This window comes from Lissotriton helveticus (assembly GCF_964261635.1).
Source record: "Lissotriton helveticus chromosome 1_1 unlocalized genomic scaffold, aLisHel1.1 SUPER_1_unloc_74, whole genome shotgun sequence".
Taxonomy (NCBI): domain Eukaryota; kingdom Metazoa; phylum Chordata; class Amphibia; order Caudata; family Salamandridae; genus Lissotriton; species Lissotriton helveticus.
The window spans coordinates 533,457-541,829 of NW_027611719.1; positions in this window are offsets into that span (position 1 = coordinate 533,457).

Here is an 8,373-nt window from a genome sequence, read left to right on the forward strand (position 1 = left end):
TACTTTGAAAATGCAATTTTAAATTTCAGGGGGACAAGGTCACGAAAGTCATGGAACTCCGAGCGGGGTAAAAGTTCAACCTTTCCCCCCTTATGGAGGTCAAAATTATGACTTGGCTTTAAAATAAAAATTGGCCAGCTGAGTTCAAGTGAAATAGAGGGGACCATTGGTTACCAGAGAAGTACAGCCACTAATGCTATTACAAGTCAAGGTTGACTGTCTTCTCCGTGATAGCCCAAAAAGTAGTTATAAATTAGTAAATGTTCTTGACAGTACAGTGTACTTATACTAGTGTACTGTGTACTACTGTACAGTACATCATACACTCCTTTACGAGCCTACTCAAAAAAAATTCAATAAGTAAGGAGTATAATAACTTACCACCATCCGCCGCCGCTGAGCCTTCCCCCCCAGCTCCTCCTGTTGGCACCGCCGCATCCAGAGTGGACCCCTCCGCACTGCTGGCCCCAGCACTGATGGTCATCTGTGCCGCATCAGATGTTGTGACGTCTAGGAAAAACATGTCATATTTTCAGATGCCATACACAACCCCCTATTTTGTCTCGTAATGGAAGGAAATGTTACATAACACATTTTGTATTACTGGGATTGAAAAAATGTTACGGTTTTGGGGAGGGTGTTAACCTTTTAGATGCTTATTCCATTAAATGCTACACTTCTTCTTTTGACAACTGATTAATGCTTGCTTAACGTGCACCATTTTTCTCATTACAGAAAGAAGATTCCATTGCCCTTCAGCCAGACGATTCACCAACTACTACTGAGTCACCACCAGCAGTACTTAAGTACTTTAAAGAAGGTGGGGGCTCACGCACAGTTATTCTACTAATTTCCTGTGTCTGTTAGTGTTAAATATTTTTAAGTTTGAGTCATACTAATTTCATTCATGGGAATGTTGTTTAAAGTAAACTTTAACGTCATCTTCATCCATATGAATACTACGCTATTAAAAATAAAGAAATAATGTTTTCATTTCTCAATTGAAAATAAAAATGTTAAACTAACAAACACTGTGTGGTTTTTGTTCACGAGTGAGTGAGCGGAAAGGTTTGAACTACTGCACTTGGCAGTCATGTTTCAGTGACTCAGATAGGCCGGGACTCGGAGGTAGTCTCTCTTCTTCTGTTCTTCTGGGTCGTAAAATCATTGGTCAGACATTCTAGATAGTCGGTCAGGGGAATGGGGGTTCAACTTCTGTTCGGACTGAGGTATGTCGAAAGTCGAACTGCATCTATCATCAACAATATACAGTGTCAAGCGCACACAACCTAAGTTTATTCGATAGTTTGTGATGTGTTCTTTGATGGAAGGACAAGACCAGACTTTTCTTTTTTTATTTGTTCCTTTCCTTATTTATTGTATCACAAAATGGTATTTGTATAAATGCAAACCAGCCGACACGTGTTTCGTCAAAAACGGGGTTGACCCGTGACTCTTCAGGGCTGTTGAAGTTAGGCTGAGATCAGTATCGTCGGACCGGTGATAATTCCAATACTTTCGAGAACTGACAGAAGTCCCTCACCGTAACCGGCTTACTGACAAGCCTCAACGATGGGTCAAGCGGATTTGCTTGCCCGTCAGTGACCGACCGTATACTGAACGGCGGCACAACTCACATTCCCTGTTCGAAGGAGCACCTCCTCTGCGCACACGGGAACATTACTCACCGATGCCTGATTAGGACCGGGTTGGAATTATCACCGATCCGACGATACTGATCTCAGCCTAACTTCAACAGCCCTGAAGAGTCACGGGTCAACCCCATTTTTGACGAATTACGTGTCAGCTGGTTTGCATTTATACAAATACCATTTTGTGATACAATAAATAAGGAAAGGAACAAATAAAAAAAGAAAAGTCTGGTCTTGTCCTTCCATCAAAGAACACATCACAAACTATCGAATAAACTTAGGTTGTGTGCGCTTGACACTGTATATAGACTTATAGAAGGCAGAGCTCCTCTCTCCCTTCTCTCGCAGAGAATAGGGTCATCTCTGATCAAGCTGCACCAACAATTTACAATCATAACAACTACCTCGAACCTACCAGCTGTTGAGCGCCGTGCTATTTCTGAACAAAAACCCTATGCCGAACTTTGAACCTATCATCAACAATGTCCTATTTATCTTGTTCATACTTCTTTGTGTGAAGAATAGTCCCTGAAACACTAGCGGTATGGGATGTGCTCCTCTCAAATCAAAAAGGCAACTGCTACCTTTTACTTGGTGTAAACAATGACATTTTGTTGTTGGAAAATGTCAAAGCACTTACATTAAGAAGACTGGAATAGACAGCAAGGGCAACCCAGAGGACTGCACTCAGTGCCTAGAGCTATTGCTGTATCAGAGTTTTGTTTCACACCGTTTGCCGAATGGACAAGCTTAGCTACCTACACAGACCGACTCATAATTGTAAATAGTAGTAGCACAGAGAGTGATGGTAGAGGCAGGATAAGAATGTAGAAAGTAGTCCACATTAGAAGAAGATCAAAGACTATTTTGTAAAACATAGAATTATTAGGAACCAGTTTGTAATGAATAGGAGCTGTAAAAGTTAGGGAAGTATAAGTATTAATATAACAATAGAACAACTTACTGGGGCCAGCAGAAGAGCCTGCAAGGGACTGCTCCTGTTCACCTTCTGCCACCGGAGTCTCTGTCACCGTCGCCTTGCCCCTGGGAGGTCCTGGTGATCATGAAATAATGAAACTCAACATGGATGATTGTTTTTTGGGAAATATTTGATTTCTTTGTACTCAATCTAAAATTATGTCAGGGAAACAAATTGCATCTGATCTGGTCAAGTCCCCCATTCACACCTTCATTCATACTACCGTGCTTCCCATTAAACTCACAGACATTCCGCACCCCGCTCCAGATAGGGGCGGTGCCAGAGTTCTTGGAGCGAAAGGCAAAATTCAATTTGCCTGCAAAGAGAACCCCAGGAATTGCTATTAAAAGTTGTTTATTGCAACTACACGGAACCTCATAAGCCCTTACCACACCTTATGGAAGGCTCCGCCCCCACCTCAAAGTGCATCTCTCTGGCGGTCTGCGAGGTGCTGCCTGTTTTCTCCCACTGAACGACCAAACAACACATGGCAGAGGCCACGAGAAGCAGAACTGCCGCGGCCATCCTGTGAGTCTGATGTTAGCTCGGTGCCCCCAAGTCCCCCATTCACACCTCTTTCACACCATTCATAGCCCAGTCCACAGACTGCACACACACTGCAGGCATCCCCGACTATGCCTCTATATATAGCAAAGAGGTGAATGATGTCATAAAGCCTGCGAGACCCAGGGGTGTGATGTAGTACATGATGTCACAAACCTGCCAGGGTCAGGGGTGTGGTGTAGGAGATGACATCACAACCGATTGATGGGAAATGCTGATAACACTCAAGGCTGCCTTTGGGGACCAGTGATACATTATGTTGGTAGATATAGGTCCATCTTTCGCATAACATCACGGAAGCAGAAGATTGAGCGAAGGAAGTCAGTTACAATAATCTTATTATTACGGTTTCCTGTTTTCTCTTTTTTGCATACATGTTAACAGAATCTGTAAAGGCGATGGTGAGATGGGCCTAGTGTACTGCACAGGAATGCACAGCTTGTCATTCTGTTTCTTCCTATCTGCTCTGCCCATTTCACAGGTGGGATTCAGGTATTCAAATGGCAGGGTGGGATCTAAGGGTTAGAAGATACCTTACATCAGTCTTCTGCACTGACTAGCAGGGCCTGGCAGCGGTCTTATGGCTGGGCTCTGAGTCTTCGTCTGTGTTAGCCTGTCTGCTGGCCTGGCCTCCCATAGACTCCTTCTTGTGTAACTATGCACGGCTTCAAGAGCATTGCACACACACATGCATTCAATAGAAGGTAGTTCTGCATACCCTGGGGGTCATGGTGCACAAGGAATATGTAGTCTTGGGATGTACTGTTTTCTACTCCCAAAATCAAGATACCACACAAAGCTGCTGGTTGCTTCAACCTTAAAAAAATGAATGTTTTGTGCAAGAGGCATTCCAAATGTAGAATTTGCATTCCATACATAGTTCGAACGTTCCAAATTAGAAGCGCTGTTCCAATCTACATTCTAAAGGAATTCTTTCAATTCCAAATTAGAACTCTCATTCCAAACTTAGAACATCCTTTACAAAATAGAACTGTCAATCTTAGAACTCAAATGTTATTTGAGCAAAAAGCCTGGACATTACATCATGCCTTCATTGTGACACCAAAAACACCTTCATTAACTCTATATATACCAAAGAGGTGAATGATGTCATAAAGCCTGCCAGACCCAGGGGTGTGATGTAGTACATGATGTCACAAACCTGCCAGGGTCAGGGGTGTGGTGTAGGAGATGACATCACAACCGATTGATGGGAAATGCTGATAACACTCAAGGCTGCCTTTGGGGACCAGTGATACATTATGTTGGTAGATATAGGTCCATCTTTCGCATAACATCACGGAAGCAGAAGATTGAGCGAAGGAAGTCAGTTACAATAATCGTATTATTAAGGTTTCCTGTTTTCTCTTTATTGCATACATGTTAACAGAATCTGTAAAGGCGATGGTGAGATGGGCCTAGTGTACTGCATAGGAATGCACAGCTTGTCATTCTGTTTCTTCCTATCTGCTCTGCCCATTTCACAGGTGTGATTCAGGTATTCAAATGGCAGGGTGGGATCTAAGGGTTAGAAGACACCTTACATCAGTCTTCTGCACAGACTAGCAGAGCCTGGCAGAGGTCTTATGGCTGGGCTCTGAGTCTTCGTCTGTGTTAGCCTTTCTGCTGGCCTGGCCTCCCATAGACTCCTTCTTGTGTAACTACACACGGCTTCAAGAGCATTGCACACACACATCCATTCAATAGAAGGTAGTTCTGGGTACCCTGGGGGGTCATGGTGCAAAAGGAATATGTAGTCTTGGGATGTACTGTTTCCTACTCCCAAAATTAAGATATCACACATAGCTGCTGGCTGCTTCAACCTTAAAAAAACATGTATGTTTTGTGCAAGAGGCATTCCAAATGTAGAATTTGCATTCCATACATAGTTCGAACGTTCCAAATTAGAAGCGGTGTTCCAATCTACATTCTAAAGGAATTCTTTCAATTCTAAATTAGAACTCTCATTCCAAACTTAGAACATCCTTTACAAAATAGAACTGTCAATCTTAGAACTCAAATGTTATTTGAGCAGAAAGCCTTGACATTACATCATGCCTTCATTGTGACACCAAAAACACCTTCATTACAAGTTTGTAAATTCGATTTTGCGCAGAAACTGGAGTTTCTGATCTAAGGGGTGTTGCAAAAAGAGTAACAGTACTGCACTTTGTGGGTTTCTCATGGACACATTTGGTCAGGTAAAACCTTATGAAACTTGTCCATGGAAAACAGCTCTGTGCTTGGGAAAAACCCAACAAAATCTGGGCAGAAAGGTGGACATCAGCTATAATTCTCCCGTGCTGAGAGGTAATTGCCTAGCAGTGCAATATTCTGCAACGTTGAATATTTAAACACTACAGTATCGTCGATTGAAGTTATGACATTTCTGATGAGCTGGGCCTTCCTGCGTGCTGTCTGGGCAAGACTGGTCTAGAGCCAGGCATGAGCACCAACATCATATTTAACCTTGACAGCCTCCATGCTCAATAATGGACCCCATAATATATCTCAGATTATATAAGAAGAGTGGCTAGGGCTCATTTCCAGCCTCCAGGTACATGTCTGACTCCTATTTGTGACATTTTGAGGTGTTTGGTGTCAAATTCTTTTTTTTCCATTATAGCTTCTAGATATCAGAGTCACATCAGATTTCTAGTTCTGGACCCAAGAAGACCATAGTATACCTCAGATGACATACCAAGAGTGTCTAAGACCCATTTCTGGCCTCCAGGGGTGACTTTTTGAAGTTTTTAGGTTTAAGGGGGCAAAGTGACTTTTTCCACCCAGCCCAATGTTCTCAAAATCGGGTACGATATCAGGTGTTTCCCTTGGCTGGTAGCGGAAAAAAAACTTTATATAATATCAAAGTTATATATATCACATGAAAGCATCAGAGCTGACCTTTCTAACAAGTGTATTCGTATCTTGCGCACTCAAACAGTGTCTCTGATATCCATTCTGAGCTATTTGGAAAATTAGCAAATCTTGTCAAAAAAATGTTTTGGACGATTTTTGCTAATTTTCAGTATCAACCCACCTGACTGTTTTTGGGTCCCTGTGGCCACCAGGACCCTATATTATATCTCAGGTGATATAGCAAGAGTGTCTAGGGCTCATTTCCAGCCTCCAGGTACATGTCTGAGTCCTATTTCAGACATTTTGAGGTGTTTGGTGTCAAATTCATTTTTCCATTATAGGCCTTAGATATCAGAGTCACATCACATTTCTAGTTCTGGACCCAAGAACACCATAGTATACCTCAGATGACATACCAAGAGTGTCTAAGACCCATTTCTGGCCTCCAGGGGTGACTTTTTGAAGTTTTGGGGTTTAAGGGGGCAAAGTCACTTTTTCCACCCGAGGTCGTGGAACTCGGAGCTGGGTAAAAGTTTAGCTTGAGTGCCCTCCCCATGGAGGTCAAAAATGTTATTGCATCAAAATCATTTAAAAACTATATAGGTGTAATTGTAGTGCCCTGAATTCTATATGGCTGCATTTGCACCGTTCTAGGTATTTACAAAATGAATTTCTAACACTTTTGAAGTCTCCATGAAGTGAAAAATGACCAAGTCCTAAAACTTCACTGGTGCATCAAAGTGGTCAAAAAAGGTCAACATTGGGTTAAAATTAACAAAACATAGTGCTGCAGTGGTCCAATAGCAGGCTAAAGACATAACGAATGACACAGAATGAACAGTTTTACTAAACACTTTGAAAATTCGATTTTCAATTTCAGGGGGACAAGGTCATGGAAGTCATGGAACTCCGAGCTGGGTAAAAGTTCAGCTTAAGGGCCCTCCCCATGGAGGTCAAAAATGTTATTACATCAAAATCTTTTAAAAACTATATAGGTGTAATTGCAGTGTCCTGAATGCTATGTAACTGCATTTGCACTGTTCTGTGTGCCTCCAAAATGAATTTCTAACACTTTTGAAGTCTCCATGAAGTGAAAAATGACGAAGTACAAAGACATCATTGGTGCATGAAAGTGTTTAAAAACGGTCACAAATGCATAAAAATGAAAAAAACAAAGTGCTACACTGGCCCAATAGCAAGCTAAACACACAATGAATGACCCAGAATGAATATATTTACAAATTACTTGGAAAATGCTATTTTAAATTTCAGGGGGACGAGGTCACAGAAGTCATGGAACTCCGAGCGGGGTAAAAGTTCAAACTTTCCACCCCTCATGGAGGTCAAAATTTTTAATCCATCAAAATCATTTAAAAACTATATAGGTGTGATTGGAGTGTCCTGATTGCTATATAGGTGCATTTGCACTGTCCTGTGTGCCTCCAAAGTGACTTTCTAACACTTTTGAAGTCTCCATGAAGCAAAAAGTGACTAAGTCCAAAGACCATTTGGAGCATCAAAGTGTTCAAAAACGGTCAAAAATGCATAAAAACGAAAAAAAACAAGTGCTACAGTGGCCCAATAGCATGCTAAACACACAATGAATGACACAGAATGAATAGTTGTACACATTACTTTGAAAATGCAATTTTAAATTTCAGGGGGACAAGGTCACGAAAGTCATGGAACTCCGAGCGGGGTAAAAGTTCAACCTTTCCCCCCTTAAGGAGGTCAAAATTTTAATACATCAAAATCATTTAAAAACTATATAGGTGTGATTGCAGTGTCTTGGATACATCCCACATGAATTTTAAACACATTAGGAGCATCTCTGATCAAAATAACCATAAAAATCCCAAAGCTGCATCAGTGCTTCAAAGTGCTCCAAAACGGTCAAAAATGGACGAAAATGAAAAATATTCTCCATATCTGAGTTTTTATAACATTCCTTAGATAATGTATATCTTGAATTAGTTTTAAATCCTTTTATTAAAAAGTTTCTTTTCTATGCTGCACTGGTGCAACGCCTCAAGTCTGAGAAGCTGCACCAGTGCAGCCGAAGCAGCACTGGTGCAGCCGAAGCAGCACTGGTGCAACAAGAGTCAAGCTGGTAGCCTGACCTTTGACCAATCCGAGAAAAAAAATGTGTTTTTTTCCCTGCGCCCCTCCCCCAAACGAAAACACATTGACCTGAAGCCTAAGTGTATTCTGAGTCATAAAAAGTTTATTAGATGAAAAAATATTGTACAGGCACTTTTTTGCACAAAAAGTCACTTTTTGGCACTTTTTTGAGAGAAATAAAATAGTTAGCAGATTTTT